The following is an 18,753-nucleotide window of genomic DNA, read 5'->3' on the forward strand; positions in this document are numbered from 1 at the left end:
TTGTAAGAGTCATTGTCTGTTAGGTTTATGACTCTTCAGTGCATCTCACCAAACACCCTCATGATACAGACAGGAATCTGAATCTGAGGATTCTGAAGCTGAGAGAGAATACAGACTTCACTGTTGCAGGGACAGAGGTGGGGTGGGAAAACAGGTCTTAGCACTCCTAGCTCAGTGCTCTTTCCAATCCTGAGAGGAAAGAGGAACAAAGAAATGAATAGGATTAAGAGAGCCCAGCTGGTGTGGCTCAGTGGTTGAGCATCGACCCATGAACCAAGAAGTCCCCAGTTCAATTCCTGGTCAGGGCACATGCCCAGATTGTGGGCTGGGTCCCCAGAGTGGGGCATGTAGGAGGCAGCCAATTGATGTATTGCTCTCATTGACATTTCTCTCTCTCTCTCTCTCTCTCTCTCTCTCTCTCTCTCTCTCTCTCTCTCTCTCACACACACACACACACACACACACACAATTCTAAAGGATTAAGAGAGAACAGATGCAGCAGAAAAGAAAAGAAAAGCTAGAGGAAAGGAAGATGGTACAGGGAAAAAGAAGGAAGGCATTAGGATGAGGGTTTCAAGCCTTTGCTAACCTGAAGAACAAAACTGAAATCAGAGGACACAGAGTCCCCTGAAATGAGCAGCTCATTTCAGACGTATGTAGGGGTTTACAGAGGTATACAGGGGAGGCAGCTAAGCAGTGGCTTTTCATGTCTGCTTGGAAATCAAGTTTCCAGAAAGAGAAGACAGTGTGATGGAAGATGGTCATTCAGGGGCTGTGAAGAAGGCAGCCCCTCTTTCTGTTTCACGTCTGTGGAGGCAATGCATGCCTTTATTTTTTTTCTTTCATCATTGACATTTTATCAATTTTTTTGAGGATAAATGCACAGACATTTCAATTAGTACACAATTCTTAACATATGTACCAAAAATGTAAAGTTACGTGGTTGTGATTTTTTTCTAAACAGTTATTCCAGTGAATTTTCAGCTTAAAACGTGGAGGCTAATTTTCCTTAACGGAGTATCAAGTGCCTATATCTTCAAATGTTGATATGCTATAACATCAAAGTCCCACTAATTCTCAATGTAATATCATATATACTACATGATGAAACTTTTAATCTTTCACAGCACATTAACAAAGTTACCAGGGAAACTGGACTGCCTCACCAGAGTTGTTACAGATGCACAAAATTCTGACAGGGAGAGCCAAGATTGAGCAGGGGTTTTCTTTAGGAAACAATACTACCAAACACATGGGAATAGAAGTAATTTAAGATGTTCAAGACATATGAAATGCACAACTGATGCCATATTGCCATTTAGTATGCTTTGTATTATAGGCTATAGAAATGAGCCCCACCTATGGAATGTTAAGATAAAGCCTCCCATATTCAACATCCCACTATTTTCTGGTTGTACCAAAACAAAAAACAAAAAACACAAAACCCACACCAAAAAAAAACTCCACCAATCAGCAAATGATTTCCTCTTTTAAAAAAGCATTTACACTACAAAATAGTTGATAAAAATATTTCTCTGGATTGTATAGGAAGGGAGACAGGGACCACTGATAAGACATGGTATTATATGTCTTATAATATAATTAATATTATTAATATGATACTAATCAGACTTGGCTTCTTTCTCCCCTGCTTCATCCGAGGCTGGATGCTCCTCGTTTTTCAGTTTCTCCATCTCCTGCAGGTAGATCTCTAAGTTCTTGGTCAACCACTTCAGTCTGTTTTCCCTTTGCTCCCCTATTCCCTTTGTTTGTGCTTTTTTGTCTGCAGATTTATCCTTTCCTGCTGCCTTTTAAAAATTTTTTCTTCATTTCCACATTTGCAGGAGCAGGTATAGCTAACAACCCATGGGTCTCTTCACCGCCCCCTCAGCTGTGTGGTGCTGACCATCCTCTTGGGGAGGGTGGCTGCTGGGCGGGTGCTTGCTGGGTGCCTGAGGGCCAAGGCGGGCACAGAGCCTTTGTGAGCCTGGGCTGCCTGGCCCCTGCTCCTTCTCCCACCACCCAAGCCGCTTGGAACGGCCACAATGCATGCCTTTCATGTGGATTCTTGAGGATTGTGTCTAGTTGAAGAACAGATACAGATGACCTACTGGAAGTGCCCATTCCCCCTGGCAACTCCTTTCTGGATATGTATGGGACTTTGGTTTGCCCTTGAGACGTCACTAAAGAAAAAGTTAAATATATAAACTCAACCTCCCTCACTTCATTGAAAGGGCCAGAAAGGTTTTATAACTAGCCCAAAGTCCCATAGCTTAGAAAAATTTAGCTAATAGGGTATAACTACCACCCCAAAACTTAGCAGGTGAGATAGACTCCCCAAAATGGCTGAGATAAGGCCCTTTTATTTTTATACATACATGCTTTCCCTCAAACCAAAAGTGTGAGTCTATTTCCTCTCCTCTGAAGTCTGGTTGGCCTTGTGACTGCTTTGTCCAATAGAATGAAGTGGGTGTTCTAGAACTCCCAAGCTCAGTCCTTAAGAAGACTGGCAGTGTCCAGTTCCCCCCTGGAAGCCAGCTGCCAGGTAAGAAGTCTGGCCATCCTGCTGAAAGGACCACGTGCTGTAAGGAAGCCCAACCTAGTGACCTGGGGAGGCAGAGGTCATGTGGCGACAGACTGAGGTGCCTGATGTGTGAATGAAGAAGACTTCTCAGACCTTCCTGCTCAGATGCCAAGTGAGTGACTCTGGCCAATGCCCAGCTGAGTCCAGTTGATTCACAGAATTATGAAAAATAGTAAATGGTGGTGGTTTGGGCTACTAGTTTTGGTGGTTTCCGCTACTAGTTTTGGGGTGGTAGCAAGAGATAACTGAAGTGGTGACTGAAAATAGTAACAATGTATTATTTCTGGTGAATATATCAGTTGGTGGGCGGTTCTGCTGATCTGGACCAAGCCTGGCGATCTCATTTGGACTTGCTTGTACCTCTGCAGTCACCCGAGGGCTGTCTGGTCAAGGATGGCCTCAGCAGTGATGACTCAGCTCTGCCCCATGGGGCCTTTCATCCTCCAGTGGGCTTGTTCTCATGGTGATGGTAGGATTCTAAGAACAGAAGCAGAAATGCACAAACATTTTTTTTAAAAGGACTTTCTCTTTTTTTATGTCTTTTTTAAAAAAAATATATTTTTATTGATTTCAGAGAGGAAGGGAGAGGGAGAGAGAGAGAGAAACATCAATGATGAGAGAGAATCGTTGATCATCTGCTTCCTGCACTCCCCACACAACCCACAACCGGGGCATATGCCCTGACCGGGAATCGAACTGTGACCACCTAGTTCATAGGTCAATGCTTAAAAACTGAGCCCCGCTGGCCGGCCTGACTTTTTTTTTTTTAAAGCAGTTTTATGTTCACAGCATAAAGGGACTACAAAGTCAGAGGAAAAGGACCTGGATAAGGGAGGGCATTATTTAGGGCCATTAATGCTATCAAATCTACTACCAGGAATCTATGCTTATTCCTTATTGGGGTGTATTGAATAGCATTATTAAGATTTTGGACTAAGATCTGGAAACATTGGAGAAATTATACTTGAAATTAAGTAAAACAATTAGGTGAGCATTTTCTGATTGTTAAAATGTTTCCAGATTTTCTTGCCAAGTCATTACTGCTAGTGATATTGATCTTGGTTTACTTCCAATAGAAGGTGACTTTCCCAAATTCTTGTTAATAGATTTAGAGAGAATAGGGAAGAAATATCAGGTTTCACACTATGTGGTTCCTTGTTCCATTAATTAATTTACCGTAATGATGATTTTAAAACTCTTGGTATAGTGGTTTAGAATCTGTTTAGTTAAGCTCTCTAAGTAGCCAGTGGTCAATCTGCTTTGTGGCATCTTTCTGGAAACTGAAGGCTGTTGGCATCTGTGCTTTACAGAAAGGGATCACTCGGGCTCTTCATGGGAAACAAGGGCTGTGTGCACACATGTATGTGTGTACACATGTATGTGTGCATTTGTGTGACCATCTCTGATCCACTGTGATTTAAATTTAATTTTACCTGTGTTCACCTCTCCTGCATTCCCAGGAGATACTGAGAACTGACGTTGCATTTTCACTTACCTCTCTGGGAAGCAGATTCATTTTCCCCTCCTGGGATTTCAGAGCAGCATCTGAGGACAGAGAAGGGGAGACTGGGCTTACCATTCCCAGAGCCCCGCCTCCTGCTGCTCACAGCGGTGTGCTGCTGCCCCCTACACAGTGATTCACACCAGGCCAATAAAGGTTCTTTTGACCTGGTCCTCTTTCCTCCACTGCCCCCTCTATCGAGTCCTAATTGAACTTTATTAATCCAGTGTCTATTCAGGAATTGGGAACCAAGGAACCTGGGTTTTGGCCCTTGAGTCACTTAATATCTTGGGTGTTCATTTTCCCTTCTGCAAAATCAGACACCTGGACTAGAAGTGTGTGGCTGCGCTAAGCTTTGAAGATTTAGGATGCCACGAGAAAGCCAGACACACTTTACATGTCCTAACCAAGTGATGCCCTAAAATGCCAGACACATCTGGAAGAAGTAAGCTGGAAAAAGTCTAAGAATGTGGGTTATTTGTGTTGCCAAGGAATTATTGATCTCCATTCTGAGCTGATATTAAACCATAACACACTTCCTCAATGTGGGGGGCAGGGGGGGGAGAGAGGGGGGGAGTATAAAAAGATTTCAGAACTGAAAAAAGGGGTTTCATTTGCTGAGAATTTGGGGAGTATCCTTTAAAACAGAAAGTCATGGTAGCTCACCAAGTCAGTGATTTTGACAATAAGGACTATGAATTGTTGGGTGTTCCTCGGGTAGAATGTATCCATCCCACGTTTTCCATCAGTGGTTTGTAGTTGTTGTTTTAGAGAGGAAGGGAGAGGGAGAGAGAAACGTTGGTGTGATGTGAAAGAGAACATAGATGATCCTTTGCCTCCCTCAAGCGCCCGATGGGAATCGAACCCACAACCTGGGTTTGTGTCCTGACCAGAATCAAACCCGCGACCCGTGGGGAGGATGCTCCAACGTGAGCCACACCAAGCAAGAGGAAAGTGGAAGGAAGTAACGAGGGTTAGAAGTACCCCTTGCTTTCGGTTCATCTGGGAGAGATCCGCTACCTTTTCGGTTCTTGTCGAGTACACTTAGCTACAGCTGCCATGACAGCATTTTTTCCCTAGAAGAGTTCTTTAGATCTGCCCTTTCCGTAGCTAGACTGACAGCAGGTGAGAATACAAGTGCCCCACGCCCACTCAGCGCTCTCAGTCGGATTTGGTCCCCAAGCCCATCACAGCCCATAGGCGCTTTACGCCCCTCCAGCCTTCTCTCCGCTAGGACCCCCTCGCCAACTCTTCCCTACCTGTGAAGTAGGTCTTATTTCCTGGGAACACCTGCTGTCCTTAGGAGGGGAGACACCGTCGCCTTGGAATCCTAGCCTGTCCCTTCCAAGCCGAGTCCAGCGGTTAGGCGACCAGGCATTGCAGAGTTCAACGGCCTGAGGCGGGGGGAGCCCTAGCCCAAACAGCCTGCTTAGCCCGGACGCAGCATTCCGAGCGCCGCCGGGAAGCCCCCGGCTAGCTCTGGAGACTTGGAGGGATCGGCAAACCCAGGGGGTCGTGCTGCCCCTGCTCTCCGGCCTGGGCTCTCCGGCCTGGGCACTCCGTCCTGGGCACCCGGGACAGAGAGCCGCGTCCATATGAAAGGACTCGGGCACCCAATCGGACTGCGGCGGAGGCTCCTGCCGCCGCAGCTGCTGCAAACCGGTCTGGTTTCCCTGCAGGGCGTGCGGGATGGAGCAAGGGGGTGGAGAGAAAAGGGGAAGAGCTTGGGCGGCCGGCGGGCGGGGCCTGCAGCCTCCCCGAGCCGCGGCAGTCACCGCGCGGCTCGCTCGCTCCGCGCCTGGCTCGACTCGGGCGCGTACTGTGCCGGGACCTGCGCCCCAACCCGGGGGCGCCGCTGCTCTTCGGACCCGGCCTTGGAGTGCGCGGTGGCGAGGCTGCGCGGGCCGTGGAGCTGTTCCGAGAGGCTGGGGCTTTGGAGTCCGCTCGCTGCTGAGTCTGACCAAAGGACTGGCGGGGGAGGAAGGGGAAAGCGGGGACACACTCTCGCCGCGGCGCGCGCGCATTGCACACTTGCAGCCGCGCGCCCCCGCCGAGGCGCGTCCGGGGCGAGTTTGGCCCCGCGGCTCGGGCCCCAGCACCTGCGAGCTCTCCGTGCAGCGCCCCGGCCCCGCCCCCGGCCGGCCGACCCCCGCAGCCCCTCGCGCCCCTCGCCCTCACTGCTCTCCCTTCGCCGGGGAAAAGCAACAACACCCCAATAACTTGCAGACTGTGGCGCAACTGGTCTCGACAGCGGAGGCGCCCGAATGCTGCCCGAGTGAGGTAAGTTTCCTGCGCGTCCACGGCCCCTCCTCCCTGGACCCTCTTCTGGCGCTCGGGGTTGGGGACTCTGTGCCTCTGACGAGTCCCGGCGGTCTCTCTCGCTCCCACCTCGTCCGCGTTGAGCTGGGGGCAGGGAGAAGGCAGTGCGCGTGGCTGCCGAAGCGGGACCTTCATTCCACGGGGTCCACGGCTGCGCGCTCCCCGCGGGTACCCACCCGCTAGCCACCCCGGTGACACCGGGCTGCGGTGACTCTCGGGGATCACTCTGGGTTCACTTAAGCAGAGCCCCGTCCCTTTTTCGGGATAACGAGCTGAGTTTGGCAGTAGCAGGAGGCATCTCCCACCACCCTAACTAGCGGCGAACTTGGTAGGCGCCCGGGGATCTCCAAGAGGGGCTTGTGGTCGTTTCTGGCACCGGAGCCGGATTGAACAGGTGCGGTACCGTTCCAGCCGAAATGCACCAGACTAATGCGTTTCCTCGGCTTCTCTTCCCCCGGGCCCCCCAGCCCCGTCAACAGCCCCAACAGCTGGGGCGGGGGGCAGGTGAGAGTGTGGGGGCAACAGAGAGGGAGAATGACTGGGTTTGATTTGCCTTCCAGTGCCAGGAGTTGCCAGAAATGAAGACAGCAAATGTCTGCTTATCGCTCATCTATGCAAATGAGCCTGTTGTCATTTCTTATCCTCCCTCCCTCCCCCCAGTTTACCTGTCTCATTTGCCCAGCGTGGTTGGGTAGAAACCTGTTCCAGAGAAGTTGTTCGAGTAGGCTGATGAATTCTCTCATCTTATATACTGGAAATCAGGGCTCTCAACAAAGAAATGTGAGTTATTCGGATGCTTTCTATGAGCAGAGGGTTGCAAACCAAAAATACTATGCCCCTCTCCCTCCCCGCGTTTCTGTGACATTCTCAGCCTGCTGGAGGCCCTAGCTATTGGGTGAATGACTCTTGAGGGACGCGCTGGGCCTTTGGGCCTTTGGATGAGTTAGTCTGAGAGGGAGAAGCCGTCCCCTGATCAGTACTGCGGAGGGTAGTTTTGGGGAATCCCTGTTGCCTCTCTGGTGAAGATCATCCACCCGGCTTCTCTCTTGTTCTTTGGAAAGGCTGGCGTTCTGCAGTCCAGTGGAAGGGTTGGTTTCATTACCTCTCTAATGTGAAGTAGAGTAGTGTTCATGGAAGCTTTTGTCAGAGCATTTCCAGCTGAAAGGAGGCCCTGGGGCAAAAATCTTTCTCATCCCACTTCATGCCGGTTGAGTAAGCATGGGACAAGGTCTGGAGCTGAGGGAAACGGCTCTGTACGTAGTAATGTGAGTGGAGACTGAGAGGACTGACGGGAAAACTGGTAAGTCTGAGACTGATGTGTAATGATGTCTTACTTAAGAAGGAGACTATTAAGAACTGAATGATTGAACCGTGGTACATTTTTGTCCAAATGAAGGCTAGAGGGATTTAATAATAACACCTTACGTTTGCATCAGTGCCTTACTACTTGCAAATGCTTTTTCATGTTCTCATGTAATTCTGACCCCTTCTGAGAGAAGCAGGGCAAAGACTGTTAACCACATAGGAGGAACGTGAGGCTCACACGTACTGGGTCTTCACAAGGTAACCAGTGACTGGAAGTGGAGTCACAGCAAGGTTTTCTAAAATACCCACACTACCTCCACTCTCGCCAGCCAGTGCTGGTTTTGTGCTTGTGTGACATTTTTCACAGTGGTCAGAGCTTCTGCCTTTATTTTGGTCTGCACAGTCTCACTGTGAATTACCGTACACACTTGACAGATGAGGAGGCTTAGACAGGTGATGGGGTTGTCCATGGTTTCATGTCTAATCCAGTGAAGTTTTCAAGACTAGAACTCTGAGCTCCCGATGCCTAGTCCATTGCTTTGTGGATTATGCCATTGTTCCACTTCCGATAGCTATTAGGACACATCACAGATGGTGCAGTACCCTAGGGACCGTGACGCATGCCTGCTGGTGACCTGGGTTCTAGTTCTGGCACTGTGTTTGTCTGTATGACCTGGGCCAAATCATATCACCTCTGAGCCTTTAGTCCCCACATATAAAACACGAGGTCTGTATTGAATTATCCTTCTCTTTCTAGTTTTAGCATTCTGTAATGCTTATCAGTGTGTTTGTAATCCAATGGTATCATTTTATATGGGCGGGGGGGAAGGGCTTTATAATTGTATTAACTAATAATTTAACTAGTTCTCTATTTCATTTGTAATTTACTTCTCCCTCCCCTTCATCCCATACCACTTAATGAAGGGAAAGAAAAATTCCAAGTGTATTTCAGCTCAGCATCTATATTGTTTAGTATTACTATTTGATTTGAAAATATTCTGAGGGGCTGAACTCCTCTAAAATACATGTCAAGATTTACTTGAAAACTCCCCCCCCCCCAAAAAAAAAGAGAAAAGAAAAGAACAAAATTCCAGTCAGTCAACTCAGTCCCTTTAGTTGTTTATTTATTTATTTATTTTAGCTTTGGGGTTTACATACCATAAGTAATCAATAGCCCTTGAATGATGGAGGTGAGTGAAGTAACTTTAAGTTCAAGCATCTCATCCCAACACCTGCTGACCCAGAAGATAATTTACCTACAAAAGGTATGCCCCTGAAGCTAGCAGGTATAGGTGCCCATTGTTGCTCTCCTTCCTGAATACATCACATAGAGAAGAGCTATTCTTACTCCATGTAGACAATAGATTCATGTCCCCTATGCCATGCTCTTTTGCTTGCCCCCCCCAACTTAGTTGTTAGTAATGTGTAGCCCACTGAAGGATACAGCAGTAGAAATTGACTTGTGCCATTTTATGAAAGAGTATGTCTTGAGAGGGAGAAACCAACCACTCTTTTTTATATCTGAGTAAATTTCAGCAGATGCTAACACCAGCTCATGGCTTCAGTGGGGGAACCTAATGAGCAAAACCAAACGAGCGCCTGTTCCCTTTAAGAATCCTCTTCTCTTTCCACCTCTCTTTACTTATAAGAAGGATGGCAAAGAAGTAGAATGGGTCCTAAATATTATTAACAGAACCAGTCATTGGGGATTGAGGTGATTTCTTTCTGATAGAGAATTGGAGTATTAAGTGACTAGTTCAGACACCGGCACCTTTTATGGGTAAGACGGCGGCGACTTAGGGCGGTGAGATGGCCTGCTCACAGTCACACACATGTTTAGCAGGAGGATCAGGGCTAATGTGGAATTCTTAAGAAGGTTCATATTCAAGATTGTGCCTGGGGTTTTTATGGTGAAGGTGCATTTCTTACTTTTAAGAAGACAAAGTTGTCTGTTTTTATCTATTCACTGTGTTTCTCTTGGCTAGGTAGATCAACAGACTCAGAATTAATACTTTGCTCCAACCAGTGCTTGGAGACAGGGAACTATTTGAAGAGAAATACAAATGTATGCTGGTTTTCCAAGCTTCTCTTCCTGGTAAATAAAGCCAGAAGCCAAAGGTGGCCCTGTCATACAGCTGATAAAGTCATAAATGTGTATACATTTCATTGGCATTTGCATTTGCATTTTTTGCTTGTACTTCTGTTAAATGGTGAGTCAGAATATTTAATATCCTGGAAAAGTCATTTTTCCCCCTATGGCTAGAGCCCTCATTAGTTACTCTGTAAAACACCACGTTCTAAATGTATTTGTTGCAGAAACATGTTCTCTTTGTATCAAGTACATTAACTGGATTTGGGAGGAGTCCTTTTATTTTTGTAGAAGCTGCCCAGTTTGAAGCGTATATTATGTAGCTCGGCTGTTCGGTTGTGGATGGATCTGGCAATTCTTCTAAATGGAAGGGAAATCTAGCCTTTTGTTCAGTATTTTTCTTTTTAAAAATAAACTTTAAACTTAATCTATTGATGAAATTTTTGAAGTGTACTGTATAGTAAACAACCAGCTGCTTTAATCAGTCGGGTCCCTTCCAGCATACAAGATTCGGCCAGGAAAAACAGGCTTGATTCTGTGTGTCCCATTCTCAATTGTATTTACTCCTGTCCGACTTCATCAGAGGAGTGTAAAGGAGACGCTGATATAAGAAAGCACAGGAATCCTATCCAAACTAGATTACTCTTGGGAAGATTTGAAACATAGAAAACTGTTGGGACATGGTTACATGTTTAGTTAGCTGGAAGCACCTTGGTATCATTTAAGTTAAGACAGCCCCATATTTGAATGGAAAATAGCATGAAGTGTCTTCTTCTTTTTTTAAAATGTATTTTATTTAATTTTTACAGAGAGGAAGGGAGAGGGATAGAGATGGGGGAGAAACATCGATGGGAGAGAAACATCGATCAGCTGCCTCCTGCACACCCCCTACTGGGGATGTGCCCACAACCAAGGTACATGCCCTTGACCTGGGACCCTTCAGTCCGCAGGCCGATGCTCTATCCACTGAGCCAAACCAGTTAGGGCTGAAGTGTTTTCTTATAGACGGTTTTCTGTATGGTTTGTGGGGCTGAAGAAACAATTGGTGTGCGATTTGTTTGGGGGAGTTTACATAACGGGTGAGCAGAGAGTTCTTGAGACTTGTTTTCTGTAGGAGTTGTGGAAAGTTGGTTGTGAAATTGTAATAAAACATAAAGGATTGGGTGTGCAGTATTGCTCCCTAAAATTGGGGGTGTGTGTCTTTCAGTTGAGGTTCAGACCATGGTTGGAATTCTGGGGGCTCAGGGAGGATAATTGACTTGGAACTAAAGTTCCAGGACTAAAGACAAGGACTGTAGAAATTTCATCCATTTTGGAAGGAAAAGGTGACATTTAAATTTTTGCCATTCAGTGATGCTGAGCAAGGGGTTTGCAAACGGATACAATTATAGCTAGCCATAAAAATATGTTTCTCTGCTTCACAGACAGGCACAAGAAATGCAGTAGACTCAACATGTTGGGTAGTGGGTTTTTAATATACACTTTTGTCTTAAAAAAGTAAAAACATGCCCACTGTCAGGATTGTTGGATCATTTAGTCGTAACATCTGTTGATAAAGTAAGGAAACAAAACAGGAGCAATCAAAGGAAGCAATACTAGGACCTGTTTGAGGTAATGATGAGCACATCCTAAGTGTTCCACTAATATTTGTCCATGTGAAAGGTTAGGCATCATGTTCTATTTGTCTTTGTATTCTTGGAACTCAGCACTGTGCCTGGCAAGTGGTGGGGATTTAATACATATGTATTGTACAATTTATGTATCCAAAAGGAAATCACTCATCGCCTTGGGACGTTTCATAATTAGTCTAATGATTCTATTATTTTCTAGACCATTTTAGAAATGCCAGGCAAGCTGATAGATACTAGTTTCAATAGTTTATAGTAAACTTCATTTTTCATAATAAATGCTATTTATTCATCAGACCTCCAACCTTTTTTTAACCAACATGCCTAGGAATGATTTTTTATTTCTCTTTCTTTACAGAAGTTACAATATAAGTATGAAATGGTTGCTCTTTTTATTATTTACTAGAAGCCCAGTGCACGGATTCGTGCATGGGGGGGTGCAGGGGTCCCTCAGCCTGGCCTGCATCCTCTCGCAATTCGGGACCCCTCGGGGATGTAGCAGTGCGCCAAGTGCTGCACTGCTTGTGCTCATCCCGGCCCGCTGCACCTGCTGCTGCCGTGGAGTCGGGAGAAGCTCCCACCCCTGCAGCTGCGCTCGCCAGCCGTGAGCCCACCTTCTGGCTGAGCAGCGCTCCCCCTGTGAGAGCGCACTGACCACCAGAGGGCAGCTCCTGCATTGAGCGTCTGCCCCCTGGTGGTCAGTGCGTGTCATAGCGACTGGCCAACAGGTCTTTCCGGTCGTTCGGTCGTAATGGTCGCTTAGGCTTTTATATATATAGATAAGCACCAGATACACATATTTTAAAAGCAGCCAGGATGACTTAAATGTGAATTTGTCTTAGGGTACACAGGTAAGAATGGACTTTAAGCTTCTCTAAGTTAATCATTTTAAATGTCACCTGCTCTCTTTTAATAAAAAAAAAAGTTTTTTTATTGATTTTAGAGAGAAAGGAAAGGAGAGGGAGAGAGAGATAGAAATATCGATGAGAGAGAAGCATCAACATCGATTGGCTGCCTTCTGCACAGCCCCAAAAGGGGGTGGAGCCCACAACCCGGGCATGTCCCCTGACCAGGAATCGAACCAGTGACCTCCTAGTGCATGGGTCAATGCTCAGCTACTGAGCCACACCAGCTGGGCAAATGTCACCTGCTCTTGAGGCCTTCTCTGATCATCTATCCTAAAGAGGACCTTCTTCATAAGTTTTCTTCACTTATCACAGGGGATACTTATACATTTAGGTATTTAACTTGTTTTTCTACCACCTCTGCCCAAGAAACTCACACTTAACCCAAGATAATAAACTTTTTGAGGGCAGAAGTCATGGTTCTCGAACACTCTTTTTCTAGTGCTTGGCACATAGTAGGTGCCTAGTAAATATTTAAATGAATGGAGAAGTCCCATCCACCCTGTCACGATGAACTGGGCCACCATTAAGCTAACTCAGGCTGAACAGGTTTAGTCATGAAGACAGTTCTTAAAAGCTACTGATGGCAACTCCATGAGAATGACAGTCACATCCTCTGGGAGGAGGAAGCAGTGCTTGGTTAGGTGAATGAATTCTGGCATGAGTATGATGCACACGACTGGATTGGACACCTAGGGCTTCTGATAGTACAAAAAAACTCTAGAGAGTTGCTGGCCCTGCCAAATACTAGATACTGCCAAGCCTGGGAGGTAGACCAGGGTAGGTGGATGATGGGAGTAAGACATGCTCTGTGCATAACTTACGATAGGGTGTCACTTCAGTAGGATGCCAAGTGGAAGAATGATTTCGAGAGCTAGTGGTTTTCTCACAAGAGGAAACGGTGGTTTACTGACAGTTCTCAGAATATTTCAAGTCAGTTTACTGTACACGATATTGATGGACCTCCTTGGCCAGGACAGTACCAGGTGCTACAGGGTATACAAAAAGTATGAACATGGTTCTGGCTTGACTTTGCTGAGAACTCACACTATTCCAGGCACTTTTCAAGTGCTATTTCTTTTCATCTTCAACATGTTCCCAGATGACAGAGGAGGAAGTGGAAACCGAGTCAGGGTAGGAACATGCTCATGAGCACAGAGCCAGTAAGGAATGGTTCCAATCCTGGCTCTTCTCGTTTTAAAGCCCACATTCTTTTGTCTGCTTCAGGCAGTTGCAGTTTGGGAAGAAAAGTTTTAAAAAAGGATAACATAACTGAATTTAGAATTTTTATCTATGAGCTCTAGATTACATAATTGACATTATACATGGATATCTCAAAGGCCCCTCAGATTCTACATGCCCAAGACCAGATCTTTTCTTTCCATACCTGATCCTCTTGCAGTGTTGCCCAAGCCCTGTGGTAGGCGCCACTAGCCACCACCCAGCATGAGGCAGAAACCTAGGAGCCATCCTTGACCCTGTCTTTTTCTTCCACTGCATCGAATCCATCACCCATTTCTATTGATTTTGCTTCCTGAATATCTCCCCTATCCATCAGCTTCTCATCATTTCTGCTGATTCTGTCCTAGTCCAGCGTCTCATCTTTCTCTGGATGCTAGCCATAGCTTCCTTGGGCTCCTGAGTACATTCTGGCCCTCCTCTAATCCATCATCCATACTGCAGCCACAACAATTGAGATGGCTGGACTCTGATGGACAGATCCTTACCTCCCACACCCAGGCAATCCCTCATGGAAGTAGACACATTCTGGCCTCTGTGGCTTCTACGTTGGTGGCCTTTTGAACTCTTGCACAACCTCTGAGGACTTCCTCTTCCAAATAGCATTCTACCCCAATGCTTTTTGCTCTACTGGAGTTCTCCCAAGCCCACAGTGGTAACTCAAGTCAGCTACTCTTACAGGCATGGGATGAAGACCAGTGTGATCCCAGGGATCTGCCCAACCCAAATTTTCAGAGGGCCCTGGGAATCCTCGAGGTGCACTCACTTTCAAACAGGAACCAAAGACTGCTAATTAGGTAAGAGAAAAGCAGTTGTTGAGAAAGGAGTTTGTTGGAGGCTAAAAGCATTAGCTTTGATGTTCTAGATATCTTTAGGATGAAATTTAAAAAAATGGGATTGTAGGGTCCTGTAGAAACCAGTTAATGTAAATTGGCCTAAGCTAAGCTTGCATTTAATCTTTGCACGTGGCTTTTTGGGTACTCAGTATCACTTGAACTGTAAATAAAAGAGAAATAGCAAACTGTCTTTGTTCGGGCTGCTGTAACAGAGTTCTGTAGACTGAATAGTTTATAAACAATAGAAATTTATTTTTCACAGTTCTGGAGGCTGGCGATCAGAGTGCTCGTATGGTTGAGATCTGATGAGAGCTCTCTTCAAGGTTGCAGACTGCCAACTTCTCATTGTATCTTCAGTTGGTGGAAAGAGGGCAAGAGAGCTCTCTGGCTTCCCTTTTTTAAGGGCACTAATCCTATCTAATAAAAGAGTAATATGCAAATTAACCATCACACCGTGACAAAAATGGTGGCGCCCATAGCCACAAGATGGCGGCACCCAGTCCTCTCAGCCCCGCCGGAGTCCCCCAGTCTCAGGGAGGGCTGCCACTGAGAGCCTAAAGAGTAAGCGGCCTGGTGGAATGCTGCTCAGAGGCCTTCCTGACCCTTTATAAAAAACAAAAACAAATTCACTCCCCACAGAGTGATCCCCTCCCAGCGCCGGCAGCCTGGGCTGGTGTCTCAGCCTGGCAGGGGCGCCGCACCCCCACAGCATGATCCCCTGCCAGTGCCAGCAGCCTGGGCTGGGGTTTCAGCCTGGCAGGGTCGCCGTACCCCCACAGCGTGATACCCTCCCAGCTGTGGCAGCCTGGGGTCTCAACCACTGAGTCACACTAGCCAGGCAGATATGGAGGAATCTTAAATGTTTCTTTTTAAATATATATATTTTATTGATTTTTTACAGAGAGGAAGGGAAAGGGATAGAGAGCTAGAAACATCTAAGAGAGAGAAATATCGATCAGCTACCTCTTGAACACTCCCCACTGGGTATGTGCCCCCAACCAAGGTACATGCCCTTGACTGGAATCAAACCTGGGACCCTTGAGTCTGCAGGCCAATGCTCCATCCACCTAGCCAAACCAGTTAGGGCTGTCCAATATGTTAAAGAAAAAACCCTATCTAATAAAGAGGGAATATGCAGGGGAGGGCATTTGGGGGTGACCGGGTTGTCAGGGGAAAGCAATTGGGGATGATCAGGCTGGCAGGGGAGCAGTCAGGCGTCAATCAGGCTGGCAGGGAAGTGGTTAGGGGGTGATTAGGCTGGCAGGCAGAAGCGGTTAGGGGCAATCAGGCAGGCAGGTGAGCAGTTGGGAGCCAGCAGTCCTGGATTGTGAGAGGGATGTCTGACTGCCTGTTTAGGCCCAATCCCTGTGGGACAGTTGGACATCCCCCGAGGGGTCCCAGATTGGAGAGGGTGCAGGTTGAATTTCGTGCACCGGGCCTCTAGTACCATTCATAAGGGCCCCACTCACATGACTACCTCCCAAAGACCTCACTTCCTAATACCATCACATTGGGGGTTAGGTTAGGCTTTCAACTTTGGGGACACACATTCAATCCATCACACAACCCTGTATGGCTAAGTCAGTGCCCTTTAAGAAGTACATTATAGCCCTGACCGGTTTGGCTCAGTGGATAGAGCGTCGGCCTGCGGACTGAAGGGTCCCAGGTTCGATTCCGGTCGAGGGCATGTACCTTGGTTGCGGGCACATCCCTGGTGGCGGGTGTGCAGGAGGCAGCTGATGGATGTTTCTCTCTCATCGATGTTTCTAGCTCTCTATCCCTCTCCCTTCCTCTCTGTAAAGAATCAATAAAATATATTTAAAAAAAAAAAAAAGAAGTACATTATACACTGTAACCCAGTATAGACATAGACATGTAAACAGTTTTATTGAAAAATCAAGGTTTCCTGGAATACTACTTAGCTACACTACATAAAACATGTTGGCTAGTGGGTTTGAAATACTTAATACACACTTTTGTCTATAAAAAAAAAATAAAAACATGCCCACCACCAGGATCATTGGATCATTCAGTCATAACATCTGTTGCTAAAGTAAGGAAACAAAACAGGAGTGATCAAAAGAAGCAATACTATGACCTGCTTGAGGGAGTGGTAAGCACATCCTAGGTGTTCAGCTAATATTTGTCCATGTAAAAGGTTAGACATCATGTTCTATTTATCTTTGTATTCTTGGAACTCAGCACTGTGCCTGGCAAGTGGTGGGGATTTAATACATATGTATTGTACAATTTTTGCATCCAAAAGGAAATCACTCAACAATATTATAATAACTGTATGTTGCCAGATGGGTACTGGAAATATAGGGGGGAATACTTCGTAAAGTATATGATTGGCTGAATACTATGTTGTACACTTGAAGGTATATGATTGGCTGAATACTGTGTTGTACACTTGAAAGTATATGATTGGCTGAATACTATGTTGTACGCTTGAAGGTATATGATTGGCTGAATACTGTGTTGTACACCTGAGGTGCTGACCATGACCTCTCATCCAGTGCTCTTTCCACCCTGTGGGTTCATGGAGGGTTGTGAATGAACATCTCCACAAAGCTTCCCCTGCAAAGTTTTAATTTCCATCAAGAAAGCCTTGTGAAGTTTGGAGAGCAGGCATCTGATAGAGTTGGGGGGAAAGTAACTCCTAAGGCTGCCCTGTCTATTACACAGGATAAATAACCACAGTGATGAAATATGGCCTTCAAGCTTGGGCATGTCTGTATTTTTTTCAAATAACGCTCCCCCTAATTTAGTTTAACAATAACCTAAATACTGTAGGAAAAACATGCTTACTTTCAAAATATGTCAAGAACAATTTGACAGCATATATATTTTTCTGCCTGAAATACATGGAGACATCAAGCCTGCCCATTTTATTTATTTTTTCTTTCTTGCTTGCTTCCATTCTTTCTTTTTTTATTGTCTAAAGTTTTACATATGTCTCCTTTTTCCCCAATTGATATCCCCATCCCCCAGTCATTCCCACCCCAGGCAAGCTCCCACCGCCCCAGTGTCTGTGTCCATTGGTTATGCTAATATGCATGCATACAAGTCCTTTGGTTGCTCTCTAATCCCCCCTCCCTGCCATTTGTCTCTGGATCTATTCTTGTTCATCAAATTATGTTGATCATTATATCCCACATATGAGTGAGATCATGTGATATTTATCTTTCTCCGACTGGCTTATTTCGCTTAGCATAATGCTCTCCAGTTCCATCCATGCTGTTGCAAATGGTAAAAGTTCCTTCTTTTTTATAGCAGTGTAGTATTCCATTGTGTAGATGTACCACAGTTTTTTAATCCACTCATCTGCTGATGGGCACTTAGGCTGTTTCCAAATCTTAGCTATTGTAAATTGTGCTGCTATGAACATAGGGGTGCATATGTCCTTTCTGATTGGTGTTTCTGGTTTCTTGGGATATAGCCCTAGAAGTGGGATTACTGGGTCAAATGGGAGTTCCATTTTTAGTTTTTTGAAGAAACTCCATACTGTCTTCCACAGTGGCTGCACCAGTCTGCATTCCCACCAGCAGTGCAGAAGGATTCCTTTTTCTCCACATCCTCGCCAGCACTTGTTTGTTGATTTGTTGATGATAGCAATTCTGACAGGTGTGAGATTGTATCTCCTTGTTTTGATTTGCATTTCTCAGATGATTAGTGACTTTGAGCATGTTTTCATATGTCTCTGGGCCTTCTGTATGTCTTCTTTCGATAAATGTCTATTTAGATCCTTTGCCCATTTTTTTGATTGGATCATTTATCTTCCTTTTGTTGAGTTGTATGAGTTCTCTGTAAATTTTTGAGATTAAACCCTTATCGGAAATATCATTGGCAAATATGTTCTCCCATGCAGTGGGCTTTCTTGTTGTTTTGTTGATGGTTTCTTTTGCTGTGCAGAAGCTTTTTATTTTGATGTAGTCCCATTTGTTTGTTTTCTCCGTAGTCTCCCTTGCCTTAGGAGCTGTGTCTGTAAAGAATATTGCTACCACATATGTCTGCTATTTTGCTGCCTATTGAGTCTTGTAGGATTTTTATGGTTTCCCGTCTTACATTCAAGTCCTTTAGCCATTTTGAGTTTGTTTTTGTGTATGGTGTAAGTTGGTGATCTAGTTTCATTTTTTTTTTTTTGCATGTATCTGACCAAATTTCCCAGCATCATTTATTAATTAAAGAGACTGTTTTGACTCCATTGTATACTCTTGCCTCCTTTGTCAAATATTAATTGAGCATAATGGTTTAGGTCGATTTCTGGGTTCTCTGTTCTGTTCCACTGGTCTATATGTCTGTTCTTGTGCCAGTTACCAGGCAGTTTTGTGGACAGTGGCATGG

At 45.6% G+C, this 18,753-nt stretch overlaps 1 protein-coding gene and 1 long non-coding RNA gene across 2 annotated transcripts in view; one reads left to right on the forward strand and one right to left on the reverse strand.

Annotated features, from left to right (window-relative positions):
- Positions 1-802: 802 nt before the first annotated feature.
- Positions 803-5,751, reverse strand: LOC308248479. Its single transcript, XR_013960617.1, has 3 exons — positions 5,345-5,751; positions 4,080-4,129; positions 803-3,061 (listed from the first exon to the last, which is right to left on the reverse strand). It is a non-coding gene; the product is annotated as an uncharacterized lncRNA (long non-coding RNA).
- A 93-nt stretch (positions 5,752-5,844) lies between these two features.
- The window catches only part of PIP5K1B (phosphatidylinositol-4-phosphate 5-kinase type 1 beta), a 307,693-nt gene continuing 294,784 nt past the window's right edge, over positions 5,845-18,753 (forward strand). Inside the window, exon 1 of the mRNA XM_080668561.1 lies at positions 5,845-6,365. The gene's annotated coding sequence lies outside the window, so the exon portion shown is untranslated. The remainder of the gene's footprint in view (positions 6,366-18,753) is intronic.

The sequence above is a fragment of the Plecotus auritus genome, assembly GCF_963455305.1.
Source record: "Plecotus auritus genome assembly, chromosome: 5".
Classification (NCBI taxonomy): Eukaryota; Metazoa; Chordata; class Mammalia; order Chiroptera; family Vespertilionidae; genus Plecotus; species Plecotus auritus.